The sequence below is a fragment of the Microcebus murinus genome, chromosome 17, assembly GCF_040939455.1.
Source record: "Microcebus murinus isolate Inina chromosome 17, M.murinus_Inina_mat1.0, whole genome shotgun sequence".
Classification (NCBI taxonomy): Eukaryota; Metazoa; Chordata; class Mammalia; order Primates; family Cheirogaleidae; genus Microcebus; species Microcebus murinus.
The window spans coordinates 22184802-22200850 of record NC_134120.1 but is presented as its reverse complement, the minus strand read 5'-3'; the positions used below and the strand labels follow the sequence as shown (position 1 = coordinate 22200850).

The 16049-nt window shown below is 44.1% G+C and overlaps 1 protein-coding gene across 1 annotated transcript in view; it reads left to right on the top strand.

The window, feature by feature from the left end:
- The first annotated feature begins 675 nt into the window (after positions 1–675).
- Positions 676–16049, top strand: part of MAPK4 (mitogen-activated protein kinase 4) — a 149170-nt gene continuing 133796 nt past the window's right edge. Inside the window, exon 1 of the mRNA XM_012769840.3 lies at positions 676–747. The gene's annotated coding sequence lies outside the window, so the exon portion shown is untranslated. The remainder of the gene's footprint in view (positions 748–16049) is intronic.

Below are 16049 nucleotides of genomic sequence, written 5' to 3'. Positions count from 1 at the left end.
AGCACAGATTCACAGCCCAGGTGCCTGCCCGCTTCCACTCCCAGGCCGGCTCAGGACCGGCGCACGTGCGCCCCGCGCCCCCTCACGCCGACGCGGGCGTCCCCCGCCCCGGAGCCGCTGCTCCCCGCCGGCACCTTCTTCGCCCTCCGCCCCCTCGCCAGCCCCTGCCCAGGGCCGCTGCAGCAGCGTCGGGCTGGCGAGGCCGGGTTTCGGCCGAGGCTCAGGTGGACCCCGCTTCCCGCCTCCCTCCGCTCCCGGGCGGAGCCTGACGGGGCCCTTCCCCGGGGCGGGAGTGGGGACGCGCTTCTAAGTGATGGAGGGCCCCGAGAGCGCCTGGCCCGGACGGGCCGGCTCCCCAGGTGAGCTTGTCCCCTGAGGGCTGGGGCGGAGGAGCCCGGCTCCGCCGCGCGCACTCGACCCGAACAGCGCGGCCGGGAGGCTGCGGGAGGGAGGAGCGGGGCGCGCGCGGAGGCGGCCGCCCAGGAGCCCGCTCCCCCGCGCCGCCGCCGCAGCAGGTGGGGGCCCGGCGGGCCGGGGGCGGGGCCGCGCGCGGGGCGGAGCCGCGGCGGCGAGGCGGGGGCCGGAGCCCGAGCCCGAGCGGGAGCCGCCAGCCGGGCTGTCGGGGCGCCCGCGGGAGCTCGCCGCGCGCCGGGGCTGGGACCGGCCTGGCCGAGCGCGCCGGCGCCGCGGCCGCAGACAAAGGCGCAGCTCGCGCCCGGGCCGCCGCGCGCTCGGGCTCCGCCGCGGGTAAGTGGCTCCCCTCCGCCCGCCGCCGCCGCCCGCGCCCCTCGGAGTTCGCCGGGCTCCGGAGCAGCGGGGAGAAGGGAAGAAATGACACTTCCCGCTCGCTCTGCAACCCCGCCTCCCCTTAACGACAACCCCCGAGGCAGGCAGATGCCAAACTGGCCAGCTCCGGAGCGGCGGGGTGTCTCCCGCGGGACCCACCCCGGCCGCCCTCGGTGCCCTTTTCCTGGGCGGACTGTGCGCACCGGTGTCGGTGTCGTCCTGGGTCGCGGGCTTGGATGGGAAGGTGGCTGCTGAGCTACCCTGCGGGTAAGGGGAAGGGGACGTAAGGACCGGCGCCGCGAGGGGCCCCCATCCCCGGGGACAGTCCCGCGCGTTTGGGGTCGCACTGCGAGTTCAGATCCGGATCCCGGTTTGGGGGTCTGCCTCAGTCCCTTATAATGCTCCCCTCCAGCCTCCTCTTCTCCTCTTTCAAGGGTTAAAATAGCGCTGTCCCCCCCGCCCCACCCGACCGAGGCGCCCCCTCTGCGGTTCGGTGGCCCCGGGAAGAGGGGACGGAGGGAGCCCGGCCGCTTTCCCCTGCTCAGCGATCCGAGCCCGAATCTGTCGGAGAGGGCGGGCGGCTGAGGGCAGCGGCTCGGGTTTGACATCACCGCTTGGTCCCGGGCCAGCTCCCCCAGCCTCTTCCCGGGTCGCTCTCCATCGGAGAAGCAATCGGAAGCCCGGCTGGCTTTTGCTTTTGTTCTGCCGGCTACTCTCGGGAGGAGCAGCCCGGTGGGCGGATGCCCCGGGAGGGGCCGTGGCGGGAGTTCCAGGTGCAGCCCTGAAGTGACGATTGGAGGCAGCGGCCGTTTCCCGCCCCTGGGTGGGGAATGAATTCCAATCGGCTAATCAATACCCGGGAGCCAGAAGTGAGTTCGCTGCGTCCTGAATGAGCGCGGTGCCCACCGCCACTTCCCACCATCACGTGCCTCTCCCGCATTTCCATTCATGGATCTGTGCCTGGGTTTTTTTTTTTTTTGAGACAGAGTCTCGCTTTGTTGTCCAGGCTAGAGTGAGTGCCGTGGCGTCAGCCTAGCTCACAGCAACCTCAAACTCCTGGGCTCCAGTGATCCTTCTGCCTCAGCCTCCCGAGTAGCTGGGACTACAGGCATGCGCCACTATGCCCGGCTAATTTTTTTATATATAAGTTGGCCAATTAATTTCTTTCTATTTATAGTAGAGACGGGGTCTCGCTCTTGCTCAGGCTGGTTTTGAACTCCTGACCTTGAGCAATCCGCCCGCCTCGGCCTCCCAAGAGCTAGGATTACAGGCGTGAGCCACAGCGCCCGGCCCTGTGCCTGGGTTTTGATTAATGTCACCTCGCCAGTGTTCTCTAAGGAGCAGGTATCTGCTACTATTCTATTTAATATCAATTTACTGGGAGGCTACTATGTGTCTTACAGTCACCTTAATGTAAAAGATATTTGTTGAGCACCTACTGTATGCAAAGAAGATACACTACGAACTTTCTAATTGAATAGATATTACTGAGCACTTACTATGTGCAAAAGTGATATGCCATGGCTTTTTCAATATAACAGGTATTTCTTGAGTATCTACTATGTTTAAAGTAGCTATGCTATGACTTTATTATAACAGAAATTTGCTGAGCACCTGCTAAGCACTTATGCAAAGAACTTTTGTGCTGAAGTGTTGCCCAGTGTACTTTTAGGCCACGTTTGGAGACAAAAGAGAGAGAATATAATGTCTTCCCACCCTTGAGTCTTCAACTCCTTTAGTAACCTGCGTTTTAACCTTTCTGGACTGCTTGTGTGGTGGAGGAAGGCTCCTTGGTCTCCTTCGCTTCAGGGTACACTTCTATGCTTGAAGCTTTGTCAGACAGAAGCAGGATAGAATAATGAAAAGGCCTGCTCTGGAACGTCTTTCCAAGTCAATTTCCTTACATTAATAAAAAAAAAAAGGCAGTCTGTTTGTGCAAAGCACTGTGCTAGTTATCACAGGGAATCAAATCAACGGTGAATAAGGCAAAGCCCTAATGCTCAAAGGAGTGGAAAATCTGTGGTTGGGACAGAAACACAGACAAAAGGACTAAACAAAGAATGAACCCATAGGGGAAGGGAGAGAGAAGCATGAAGATGGGGCCAGCTGGACCTTCCAGTCCTGCACTCCAAACCCACTCCAGGGGTGCTGGGGTGAGAGGATCTTTAAGATCTCATCGTGATTGCCCAGGGCTGGGGATCTAGGGCAGAAGCAAATGGTCGGAGAGTCCTTCCTGCTAAGAGATTTGATGAATCTCTTACTCTGATAATCTTGGAACCTTGAGATACACTGGAATATCCAGATTGGCAAGAAAACTATAGGTCCCCAATCTATTAGCAAATATTTGAGCACGTACAATGTCATGTAGGTTGTTGTCAGGCAAATGTAGTCGGAGATGTAGTCTTTGTTCTCAAGAAGTCTGATTCTTGAGATAAGCACATGAGATGACAACTTGGGCAGCACACATGAAACGCCAGGAACAAATTCCTCCTAGAATTTAATGTCAGAAAAAATAATTCTGACCTCATGGAATTGTGGCTTTTCTTTTATGAGACATCGAGAACTCTCTGTATATGCCTTGTCTGTTTATCTTTTTACCTTGGCCTCCAGCAATTCCTGGTAACTGCTTTTCCTCAGCTTCTTGGTACAGTGATCTTTTTCTTCCTAAATTATTTCTGACCTCCATTTTAAATTATTTTAAAAACTATATTATATTATTTTTGTCATGAACTTGCAAGCCTCCGTCAAATCTTTTCTGAGAAGTAAGCCCATTATGAAAGATACATAGACAATATGGTAAGCACCAGATGAATCTACTTGGAGGCCCTGTGCTTGCTTACAAGAAAAAAGGGGATTCCTCCAGAGTAGAGGTGGGAAAAAATACATAAATAAATAAAAAAAAAGAAAGGCCAACATCAGGAATTTACATAGAAAACAAACTGGCTTTGCAAGATAAAATGAGATTCCCTCCCAAATGGAGGGAAATAGCATCAGCAAAGGTGTCAAGGAAAACCATTCCTAGAGAGAGCACTTTAGGAATCTGATGGCTCTTCATTTGGAATAGTGTCCATTCAACACAAGCACTGCCTGAACATTTAACTTTACTATGTGTCAAGGACTGTGCTAGGTGTCAGGTGGGGGATGTCACCCGGAACAGTTTGGGGTTCACCGTGATCACACAGTTGGCAGGGACGCTTGTTTCCTGCCCCAGCTGCGGGGGTAGCACTGCGTGGGTCCCTACCATTCTTTCAAGCATTCCTGGAGTTTTTTCACCTGAGCTGAACTTGCCTATAATCTTCTTCTCCATGGCCAAGAATGTGACTTCTTTTTTCCTCTGCATCCTTCCCTCCCCATGGGCTCAGGAGGAAAGCGTCACTAGAGCAGGTGGCACTCATCTCAGTGCCCCTCTGGCTCGTGTCTTCACCCGTCCTGCCCCATCAGAGCCTGCTGCCCTCTCTGCCTCTCCTCCGTTTTCAGCTGTTCAGAGCCTTTCACTGTGTGAAAAATGGTCTCAGGGGAAAACCAATCTGTCATCAGTCACTTTCTCTTGAATATGAATGTAGGTCACCCTGTTCTCTCTTCCAGGGGTCTTTGCACTTTAAGCCTCATTATGGAATGAAAGGCCGTGTTCCCCACGAGAGCATATCAAGCACAGACGAGTGGGTGTTGGAAGTAATTGGGGAGGCAAAGTGCCTGTCTTGGTGCTCCTGAAATTATGCCACCACCTCCTCACGTAGCCACTCTTGGCAAGGGTCCTTACGGTCCCCTGGTCCATGAACGTGTGGAGCTTTCATTGCTTTTCATCGCGGTGTGGTGGCTGAAGTCAGACGGTGGCTGTCTGTATGCCACCTGTCAACTTGGCCTTCATGCCCGTTATTTTAAGGCAAGGATTCTCAACCTGGGCACTGCTGATGTTGTGGGCCAGAAAATTCTTTGTAATGGGGAGCTGTCCTGTGCATTGTAGGATGTTTAACAGCATCCCTGGCCTCTACCCATGAGAAGCCAGTAGCACCCTACACTCTTTCTCCCCAAGTTGTGACAACCAAAAATGTCTCCAGACATTGCCAAGTATCCCTTGGAAGCAAAATCACCCCTGCTTGCCAACCCACTGTTTTAAGGAGTATTGATTATCATATACCATGCTGTATAACTATGCCCACTTTTCTGAGAGAGGCCTTATTTAATGTAACTTGGTTTTTTTCAACAAAGATCAGTTAATAAATGTATAATTAACTTTGTGGAACTTTTCATATAAATAATTTCAGACAGCAGAATAAACATATCCTCTTCTCAGACCATGTATTCGAATCTGGTCATATTATTAAATTCATCTTTTGAAACAAACAAAAAATCACAAATTCTTCTCCTGGAGTGTGGCTGGCTTATATACCAGAGGTGTGGGTTGCAGAGCCATCATCCCCACTTCCTGCTCAGGCAGTGGCTAGTGGGCACCTGTGGGGCAGGGAGGTGGCAGGGGAGGATTCAGTTCGGGTGGGACTTGACACTATGTAAGTTGAGGGGTCCTCTTTAAGAAAAAGTCAAAATGACCAGGTGGACACATTGCTAGGGTCTCTCCCAGGCCTTGGAAGGGTCCCCTGAGGACCACGTCAGGGGCTCTGAGTTTAACTTTCATTATCCTCATGGGAAAGCTACCTTTGGTTTTAAGGAATGACTGGACTGCTGTGTTTGCAGGAACAAGAAACTAGGGATTGTCTTCTACCTATGACTGGCAGGAGCCAAGAGAAGCTTCTCTAAGTGTGGACTTCAGTGGAGAGCATGGGTCAAAATAGGATTGTTAAATCCAAGGTGACCTGTGCTTCTGTTTATATCGGCCCTCAAAAGCAAGAACTTCCATATTTTCAGCAATGCCAGGTCAGCATCTGCAGCAGCTGCATAGGACAGAATGAGGGGCAAGGTTAGTTCAAGTTTAGCAGGAGGCTTTGAGTTCCACCAGTGGATAGAAGTAACTTACTGCACCTTATCAGCAAGGTTGTGCAGTGCCCACGTTATTGCTTCAAAAAGTGAATGAAACTCTTTTTCAGGTCACTATAATGGTATTTGAAAAGTTTATAATAAGAGTTCATGGATTCAGACTTCTCTTTGGAAATACCCAAGCCTGAGATGACACTTCCTTGCATTAAAACAGGCCAGGAAGAAAATACTTGTCCTCCCTTTTTTTGAGGGGGGCAAGTCATTTAAGTATAGTCATGTGCTGCAGTATAACATTTCAGTCAATGAAGGATGCATATACCATGGTGGAACCATAAGATTGTAATACTGTATTTTTACTGAATCTTTTTACTGTTTAGGTGTGTTTAGATATAAATACTTAACCGTTGTGTTACAATTGCCTACAGTATTCAGTACAGTAACATGCTGTGCAGGTCTGTAGCTTAGCAATAGGCTACACCATATAGACCAGGTGTTTTGTAGGCTATACCCTCTACGTTTGTGTAAGTACACTCTGTTCACACAACGATGCGATCACCTAACGACATATCCCTGTTGTTAAGCTATACACAACTGTATGTACTTAAAAACTTAATATTTTTATAATTATTAAAATAATTATAATTAAAATAGTGAAACACTTTAAAAACTCATAATTCAGATTTCTCATTAATTAGTTAATTAAATAATTAATCTTTTTCCCTAGCTTTAGTGAGGAAGAAAGAGTGTTTTAATTTTTATTTTAGTATATAAATGCTAAATATAAATGCCTGGCTCTACTTGAGACTGATCTGGCAATATATTAATGTCTACATTTATCAAAATTAAAAAGACTTTCTATGTGAAAATTTGCTCTAGGAGGGATTTTTAAAAAACAGCTAGTTTTTCATTTGTATTTAAATGGATTTGTATAAAATTTTTCAAGTTGAGATCTATCTGAAGATTTGGGGTCAAATGTACACATAATCACAGAAATTAAGCCCGAAAGAGATTTTAGGGGTTAATGACCAGCTTTATTTGTTCATTGTAGACATGGGGAAACTGAGGCTGAGAGCAGTTAGATGGCTTGCCAAAGGTACACAGAGATCAGTGAGGAGGCTAGGGCTGGGAGCGGAGTTTGCCCTGTTCATTCAACATTCAGTGCTGCTGGGAAACCATTCTTCTGTCTTCCTTGTTGCTAGAGTGTGTTGGTGGAATGGGACCAGGAAGGAAAAAGGTTTGATAACTTGTCTCATTTCCAGGGCACCTAATGCTGAGAGAGCTACTCATTAATTCAAACTGATTACATCTATGCCAAAGGTGTGTGTACGCACAGGTAGTACTGAAAAGAACCACAGAAAAACTGAAGCAGTTGGATTGGTGGAATGAGGTTATTATAAAACTTCCTTTAGTGCAGTTTTGGATTGTGTTTACAGTAAATAATTAGAATGAAAATAATTATTTTTATATTTAGGAAAGTAATATATAGTCATTATGGAAAGTAGCAAGAAGAATAAGCAAATCCTACCTGTGATACTTTGACCTTGTTCATATTTTGCTGTGTTTACTTTTAGTCTTTTTTTCCCCAGCTCATTTTTAAACACAACTGAACAATTGAGACCATACTGTACATATAATTTTATTTTTTCTTGCCTTTTTTAGTTAATATTGGAATAAACAATATAATCTCTTTTAAACATAATTTTTAATGGCTGCATAATTCAGTACTGCATAATTCAGTTCATTTATTACAACATTTTGCTATTAGTGGACATAAAGTTTGGTCCCAATTTCTCCCTTCTGTGTCATTGTGTGAGCAACTTTGTGTCCGTACATTTTCTACAGTTTGGATTGTCTTCTTGGTATATATTCCCAGACAGTGAAATCACTCATCCAGTGATATGCATGCATCGTGTTAAATGGCTTTACAAAAATGGGATACCAGTTTACCCTATGTTGACATCATGCTACTGATGATGGAATTTCACCACAGCATCGATAGCATATAGTACTTTACTTTTTTAAATTATTTGATAAAATAAAAAAGGATGTCTTTGTTTCCTTCATTTGCATTTTGTTTACCAGTATAGCTAAACATTTTTCTATAGGACTGTTTCCTATTTGTATTGTTTTTTTTTTTTTGTTTGTTTGTTTGTTTTTTTTTTTGGTGAATTATCTTTCTATTTGGGTTTAGTGGTTTTAAAAAATTGATCTGGGCTGGTCACAGTGACTCACACCTTTAATCCTAGCACTTTGGGAGGCCCAAGTGGGCACATTGCTTGAAGTCAGGAGTTGGAGATCAGCATGAGCAAGAGTGAGACCCTGTCTCTACAAAAAATAGGAAATTTAGCCAGGGGTGGTGTGCACCTATAGTTCCAGCTACTTGGGAGGCTGAGGCAGGAGGATCACTTGAGCCCAGGAGTTTGAGGTTCTAGTGAGCTATGGTGACACCACTGCACTGTAACCGGGGCAACAGAGTGAGACGCTGTCTCAAAAAAAAAAAAAATTATATATAGAAAGCCATTTGTGAAAAGGGAAAACAATCACTTCTGATAGCAAAGGTTTACATACTTGATGAAGAATTCCATTTAACCCTTATGTTTTATGATTCCAACACCTCGAGTGACATGTTTCAGGATAAACTAGTTTTGTTCATAGTAGTAGAGCTGCCTGTTGGTTCCTGAAGCAAGCTTAGATGGAGAGATGAGAGTGCTTTATCCTCATGGTGGAAGAAAACATACATTGTACATGTGCTAAGTATGTCACAGCTGTTAATTCTCAATCCTCACAACAGCCTGTGAAGTGGGTACTGCCACTTCTCTCCATTTATATATGAGGAGAATGACACAGAAAAGTAAAATAACCATAGTCACATACATTTTAATCACAGCTAACTACTTTTGGATCTTTGCTAATGTGACAGGCCTCAGTTGTATAGTTGGCCTTTGAGGGAGCTGGGCTTAGGAATACTAGGAACGTCCTCTGACTCTACTGCTGACTTCTGGGGGAAATTTGTGGTGTAAGGTAGTAATTTTAGTATCTTAAATTTCCTCACTGTGTCTTCTATATCCCTTATCCTCTGCCGTGTTTTTCATCCCCCTTCTTCCCTTACCTTTCCAGGTTACATTCTGAATAGTGTCTTCTGAGCTGTCTTCCAACTCATAATGTGCTTCTTCAGCTATATCTAATTTGTGGTTAAATCCATTTGTATGTTGCATTCTTACTTTTAATTACTGAATTGCCATTATAGAATTCTAGTTCTTTTTCTAATCCGTAATGTTACTTTATATGGTTCCTGGTTCCTTGTCATAATTTTTAAGTCCAGTTTTTATTTCCATGAGCATAGTAAGCATAGATATTTTATATTCTCTGGTAAGTTTTTTATCTAGAATACTTAAGCATCTGTTTCTTCTGTCATTTGTTTGGATTCTGGTTCATATTTATGTTGTCATGTCTCCTTGTGTGCCTGGTTATCTTTAAATTTGTGCTGGATATTATTTTTATTTTTTTATTTATTTTTTTTTATTTCTTAAGCCAGCCTCACAGTTGAATGCTGGATATTATTTTGAAAAAATATACATATAAATACCATGTTTCATCCATTTTAAGATTTTTTTTTGTTTTTTACATTTTAATATCTGAAATCAGAATGTGTTTTACAATTGATGGGTTTTTACATTTATAGTTGGTAACATTTTTCTTTTCACTCTACATAAAATAATAGTGTATCATATAATTAGTGATATTTAACATTTGATGATTCAGTAATTTGAGGCTTTGGATGATAATGATTAAGATGACAGGAGTTTTAGAGAGAATTTTATTTAGCTTTTATAGGATTTCTGGGGTACCAGCAATACTGGGTCAGTTTTGGGGCTTGATATTTTCTAGACCACCCATATGACATGAAGCCAGACTAGTTTGTTTGTTTTTGTTTTCTCTTACTCTTAGGGCCTAGCTCTTTGGACGTCCTGCCCTAAGTGTAAAGTGATTTACCAGGCCTTAACCCTAAGGAGGCCATGCCCTCTTGATCCCAGGAGGCTGTTAATGTACTGCTCAGCTGTCCAGCTTCTTTTGGTTTGACAAGTCCCCCCACCTGGGTCAAAATGGCTCCTACTACTCAGGCCCACATGTCTATGTCTACTTTTCCCCCCACATCTTAAACCTGAAATTCTTCCACATCTAGTTAGCTCTTCTGTGCTTTTAGGAAGTGTTTTGTTGTTGTTTTCTCTTTTTCTTTTTTTAAAATTTCATCCAGATTTCTTTGTTGTGTTCACTGGGAAGTTTGTTTCAAATTGCCCAGTTCCCCACTGCCGGCAGGAGATGGGACCAAGTCTGACCCATCATAGAGACTGATGAGGGAGAAGCACGAGTCACCAGCTGCTTCTTGCCTGCCCGTGACTAGAGAACTTTCTCCATCTCCCCCAATATGCCATCCTGGTCACAGCTGGAAAGCAGAAGTGAGGATGAATACATTTCCACTAACTGGATACAGCTAAATATGGATATATTGCCCTATATAGAAGAGACAATTCCTCAGGCTTTTCCTAGTAAGACAGGTGACCTGGCAGAGAAAGCAGTCGCGGGAGTGGTACCTGGAACTTCATCAATCATCCATCTCCATCTGTCTTCTTCCTTTTTGTCCATACTGTCCTGCAAAAAGAGGATGTGGGACCAAGGGAAGTGTTGAGGGAGGAAGATGTTTTCTATTATAGCAACTGTTAAGAAGGTAAGAAGTTTGGAAAAAAAAAAAAAGGAGACTATACTTTAGCTGGGTAGGGTTTTTTCCATTCAGCTTGGGCCTTCAACATTTCCATATAGGAAGCAGAATTTCTTAGCTGGGTGTGGTGGCACATGCCTGTAGCCAGCTCTAGCTACTCCAGAGGCTAGAGTGGGAGGATCCCTTGAGCCCAGGAGTTCTAGACTGCATGAGCTGTGGTCTAACCACTGCATTCCAGCCTAGGTGACAGAGTGAGACCCTGTCTCCGAAAAAAAAAAAAAAAACAAAAAGAAAAGAAAGAGTTTTTTGTTTTTTTTTTTATCCATGGCCAAGGCTCTACCTCATAGAGGCTGAACAATCTTGTCCAGCTCAGGAGTCCAGGTGACTCTTAATTAATTGTAATGTTTGTAAAGAAGCTTTTCTTCTGGCTTTTCGAAGCTGTATGTTCAACCATGTGTTCTTGAGATCAGCAGTCAAATGTATTTCCTCCAACCTGCTCCAACTCTCATACATGTTCCCCCCACCCCCCAACTTTCAAGAGACTGGAGAAGTTTACAGAAAGAAAAATGTATTTTGGTGAGTTTGAAAAGGTTGGGCAAAGGGACATTGAGCGATGGGAAGTCTTCTCTCACCACCTTACCAGAGGCTCCATTGGCTATGGGTGGCGGCTTTTATTTCTATTTTTGAGTACCTTTTCTCCTGCAAACCTTGCAGCTAAGCTATCAGAGAATCCCTATATATCCAGGGAACCATGGGTCCCCTCTGAGCTTTCAGGTGTTTAGCCACTGGGTAAAGAGGAGGAAAGTGAGTCTGCCTTTCTGGACACGGCCTGTTGTGGGGGGAAGGTATCCCCTCCAACTTTTTGGAGACCAACCCATTCCATGGATCCTGTTGTGTGTTCCACAATAATTTGTCCAGCTGATTTTTAAAATTTTAATTTTACAATATTTCACACATTGGAAAGAATATATATGTCTATCAAATTGCTAGAAATAGAAATCTTTCAATCAGCTTTTAATAACTGTCCATAAAAGAACGAATCTGTCACTCTGCTCCCAATTCTAGATTTTGATCCTTTGGAAGAAGTGATAAATGACTTCATTAATTTTGAAGAGGCTGAGTTTTCTATTCTCCTGGAAAATATACCCTTCCATGATTATTTTTGGAGGCATAATGGCTAGAAAGTCCTACCAGCCATAAGAATTTATGAACCATGACGTGTGAAAACTTCTTAGCCTGAAATGAAGTAAATTAATTCCTCCAGGTTGGTTCCCTTTAAGTAAAAGCCAAATTTCCTTTATTTATTAGTAACTTGGGCTTTTAAGCTGATTTTTCCAAAGAGGTACAGTTATTTGAGATCCATCAGGGACATTTTCTATATTCTCTTGTCAAATTTTCCATTTATTTGGATTTGAGTTTTTCCCCAGCCATTCTGAGACCATCTCGTCTGCTAATAAGAGATAATATGCTGCAATTTCAATAACATACATGAAAGCCACAGGAAGTTCAGACAGTTAGCTGAACAAATGTCTGGATTTATCAGAGACCAAGATACTGCCTTTGGAGATGTGGTAGGTTTTTACCAAGCGTCCAGAGGAGTCAGAATAAAGTATTACGGCTCGTTCAACAGAAAAAAGGGATAGAGACATTCAGAAATCTGAAATGATTGTATTTGTAAGAGGAGAATGAGGAAGATGATTACAGTAAATCGCTCAGGAAGAGAAGGCGAGAGTTATCACAATGGTGGTATGCTCACAGTGCGGTGGGCTGCTTTGAGCTTTGCAGGTCAGAGGAAAGAAAATGAAAGATTTCTTATGAATTATTATACAGTTCCAGCACTCACAGTATAGGACTCGAAGAGGGCTTTAACAACCCACCCATCTGCTGTGTAATAAAGCCAGTGAAATGCATGCCATCAAAATGACAGAAGAACACTACCGTATACCGAGTAAGGAGAGAGAGTTTCCTACACTGTGGGAATACGTCTCGTGGATAGTTGTAGGCGTGGTGTGGCCTGAATATCTGTCCATTTTTCTGTATTATTCTCTTGAGCTGAATGGAGATTAAAGGGAAAAACAGACTCAGGTCCTCGTTAGTTTTGTTGGGTCTCTGGATGGAGGCAGATAGGGAACACGATTCTGAAGTGGAAATGCTCTTAGTGTAAGTCCTTTAGTTAAAAGCCCACAGTTTAGTTGCTAAATTTTTGTGCATGCTTTCCTTCTTCAAAAGTTATTCAGTGAATTTGTTAATCCTGAAAATTCCCTTTTCTTATGAGCAGTCTTTGAAAGTGAACCTGAAATGCATTTATGGAGCAAAAGGCAGTACGAGAACCCTTTAGCTTTTCTCTTCCCTTTATTCAGAAGCAGATCCCCAGAACCAAAAACCTCTCAGTCTTTTACCTGCTGAATTCTCTCTCTTAGTTAACGCACAGACAGCAAAGTGTTTGGCTCTACACTTTTGAGTTCAGGATTTGGCGTCCATAATATATTAAATAACTTTCTTGTTTTCCGTTCCACTTCTCCGATTGCTAAGAAATCATAATAGCCTTATTATTCAATTATCACCCCTAAAAGCAATGTCAGATTTCAGTAATTTAAAACTATATTACCTTAAACTTAAATTATTTGAAATAAGATCTTTCCTCTCCAGTAATGGATACCTAGAAAATAAGGTGCATAGCAGTTGATGTTAATACAGGAGGTAGACACAGGAATGTACAGTTATGATTATGGGGCAATCATAATCTTTTTTCTGGAAGGACACATATAGCATTGTTAGTAGTGGTAAAGAAAAAAGTAGTGGTAAAGAAAAAGTGGAGATTGAAATGAAGGAAGGGATTTCTTTAAATGTTATACTTTTCTATACCAATTTTAAAAATAAATATATTTTAATAAGTAAAGGGAAAAATTAAGAAGGTAGGGGAAGGAAGAAGCCACTGTTTATGAGATCCTATCCTGAGTTTAACCTCTAGACTGCTTTCTCATTAGAAATTCTGGTTTTCAGGCCAAAATCTATAGAAACACATGGTCAGTGTATGTCACGTGCATCCTCCATGGTTTTGTGTAACTTATGTTACACAGCATTTTATAAGGTCCTCTCATGCCAATGTCGTCTTTGAGCTTCCTAGTGGCATTGTTCAGTATGTTGAGCAAATATTGTAAGATTTCCCTTCTACAGGTGGGAAAACTTAAGCAGGGGAAAGATGGCTTGTCTTGTATGACACAGTAACTACCTGGTAAGCCCGGGACTAGAAGCCAAGCTTGATTCCACGTTCAGTGTTTTATCTCTGATAGAAAGAACTTTTGTTGTTTATTCTGGAACATTCTTTTCTAAACACTCCAAGCTGCCTCGTCTCTGGTTTTGTGACATAACATCTACTTCATTCTGTCTTAAGTCACAATTAGATAATATGATTGTTTTCCTCGTTAATTTCATCAACATAGGCTGTCTCTCTCCTTTTTGTAGCCTTACTGTGTCTAGTACATTATGGGCACATATATTAGTTACTTAATCTTTGTTTTATGGAATTGGATGCTCAAGGTACTGTCTCCCAAATCATTATCCATTTCTAGGAAAACAAAAGTAATAAACTTAGCCATTTCTACAAGACTAATGTCATTGTTCACCAAGAGAATTAGAACCACATGATGTTTAAGCCGGATGAAAAGCATCTTCGAGAGTATTTATTCTTTTGTTTCATAAAGGAGGAACCTGAAGGCCAAATAACTTGCTGAAGCTCCCGCAGGGGATCAGAGGTGACGTGGGTTGCAGAGACTACCTCTCTCACCTTCTAGCCCTACTCTCCTCCTGCCATCGTTACAGAACAATAATTGTCTTGGCCACCAGGTTTTATTTATTTATTTATTTTTGAGACAGAGTCTGACTCTGTTGCCAGGGCTAGAGTGCCATGGTGTCAGCCTAGCTCACAGCAACCTCAAACTCTTGGGCTCAGGCAATCCTCCTGCCTCAGCCTCCTGAGTAGCTGGGACTACAAGCATGGGACACCATGCCCAGCTAATATTTTTTCCTATATAATTTTAGTTGGCCAATTAATTCCTTCTACTTTTAGTAGAGACAGGGTCTCGCTCTTGCTCAGGCTGGTTTCGAACTCCTGACCTCGAGCGATCCTCCTGCCTCGGCCTCCCAGAGCGCTAGGAAGCCGTCAGGTTTTAGATGAATGGTCAAAGCTGGCAAAAAGCAGATCCTGAATTAAAACTCCAAATGTGAAGAGGTAATCTCAGAAAGAAGAGGCTGTATTGAGCTTATTTTTCCTATAATCTCAGAAAGAAGAGACTGTATTGAGCTTATTTTTCCTAGTTTTAATGAATGATTTTGCAGGCGTACCTCCTTTTAAAGCAAACTTGCTATATAAACGTCAGCATTTCCACAAAAGGATTTGGTGTACATTTGCAATGAAGAAAAATCATCCTTACTTGTTGGGTAAATCCAGGGTCACAGCATCAAATTAGTGAAATGAGGAATTAGTGGTGATTTTTATCTTACCCGTAGGCTTCTTCAGATGCGAGCTTTTTCCATGTGGTCAGTTAACCAGGGCCTTCTTCAACAGGGAGCAGAGATTACTTGCAAAAGTCTGAATGTGCCCCCCCCCAAATTCATGAGTTGGGAACAATCTCTAATGCAACAGTGTTGGGAGGTGGGGCCTTTTGGGAAGTGTTTAGGTCATGAATAAATTAATGCTCTGTCAAGTCCTTTTATATATCTTATAAAGAGGCTTTTTGCTCTTCTGCCTTGTGAGCACACAGATTTCCTCCCTTGCAGAGGACTCAGCATTCAAAGCACCATCTTAAAAGTAGAGACTGGACCAGGGGTCCTCAAACTTTTTAAAGAGGGGCCAGTTCACTGTCCCTCAGACCGTTGGAGGGCCATTGGAGAGTGCGGGGCACATTCCACACATGCGCACTGTGGGCCCGGGACGAGTCAGCTGCTAAGCAGGACAGGCAACAGCGGCAAAAACACCTGGCGGGCCGGATAAATGTCCTTGGTGGGCCGCATGTGGCCCGTGGGCCGTAGTTTGAGGACCCCTGGACTGGACCCTCACCAGACACCAAACCTGCCAGTGCCTTGATCTTGGACTTCCAGAACTGTGAGAAGTAAATTTATGTTCTTTATAAATTTCCCAGCCCCAGGTATTCTGTTATAGCAGCACAAATGGACAAAGATCCAATTCCTAAATTCAATTTTGGACACTGAATGCTCAAAAGCCATTCCCAGTTTTTAAACACGCTGAGAACAGAGAGCTGGAAAGATTTTCTTTTGTCTGAAGCCACCCAAAGGAGAAACAGTAGAAGAAATTTCGAAGAAGGACACACTACCAAAAAGTGTAAGGAGTACGGAAGTCCCCAGGATGGGATTTGCCAGGGAAGCAGTGGAATGCAGTTTGCTGAAGCATGTACCTGTTGTGCCAAGTCCTATTGGAGTCATACAGTCCTAGACATCACTGCTTTCAGCAGGCGTAGTTGTAAAGGACCTCATGAGAATAGAGGTCTCAAAAAATCGAATGCAGTTTAACAAATATTTAAAGTAGGTGCTGTAGGAAAGTTATAGTAAAAATAGTGAGACAGACCCTGCTGTCGTGGAGCTTGGCGTCTATGCC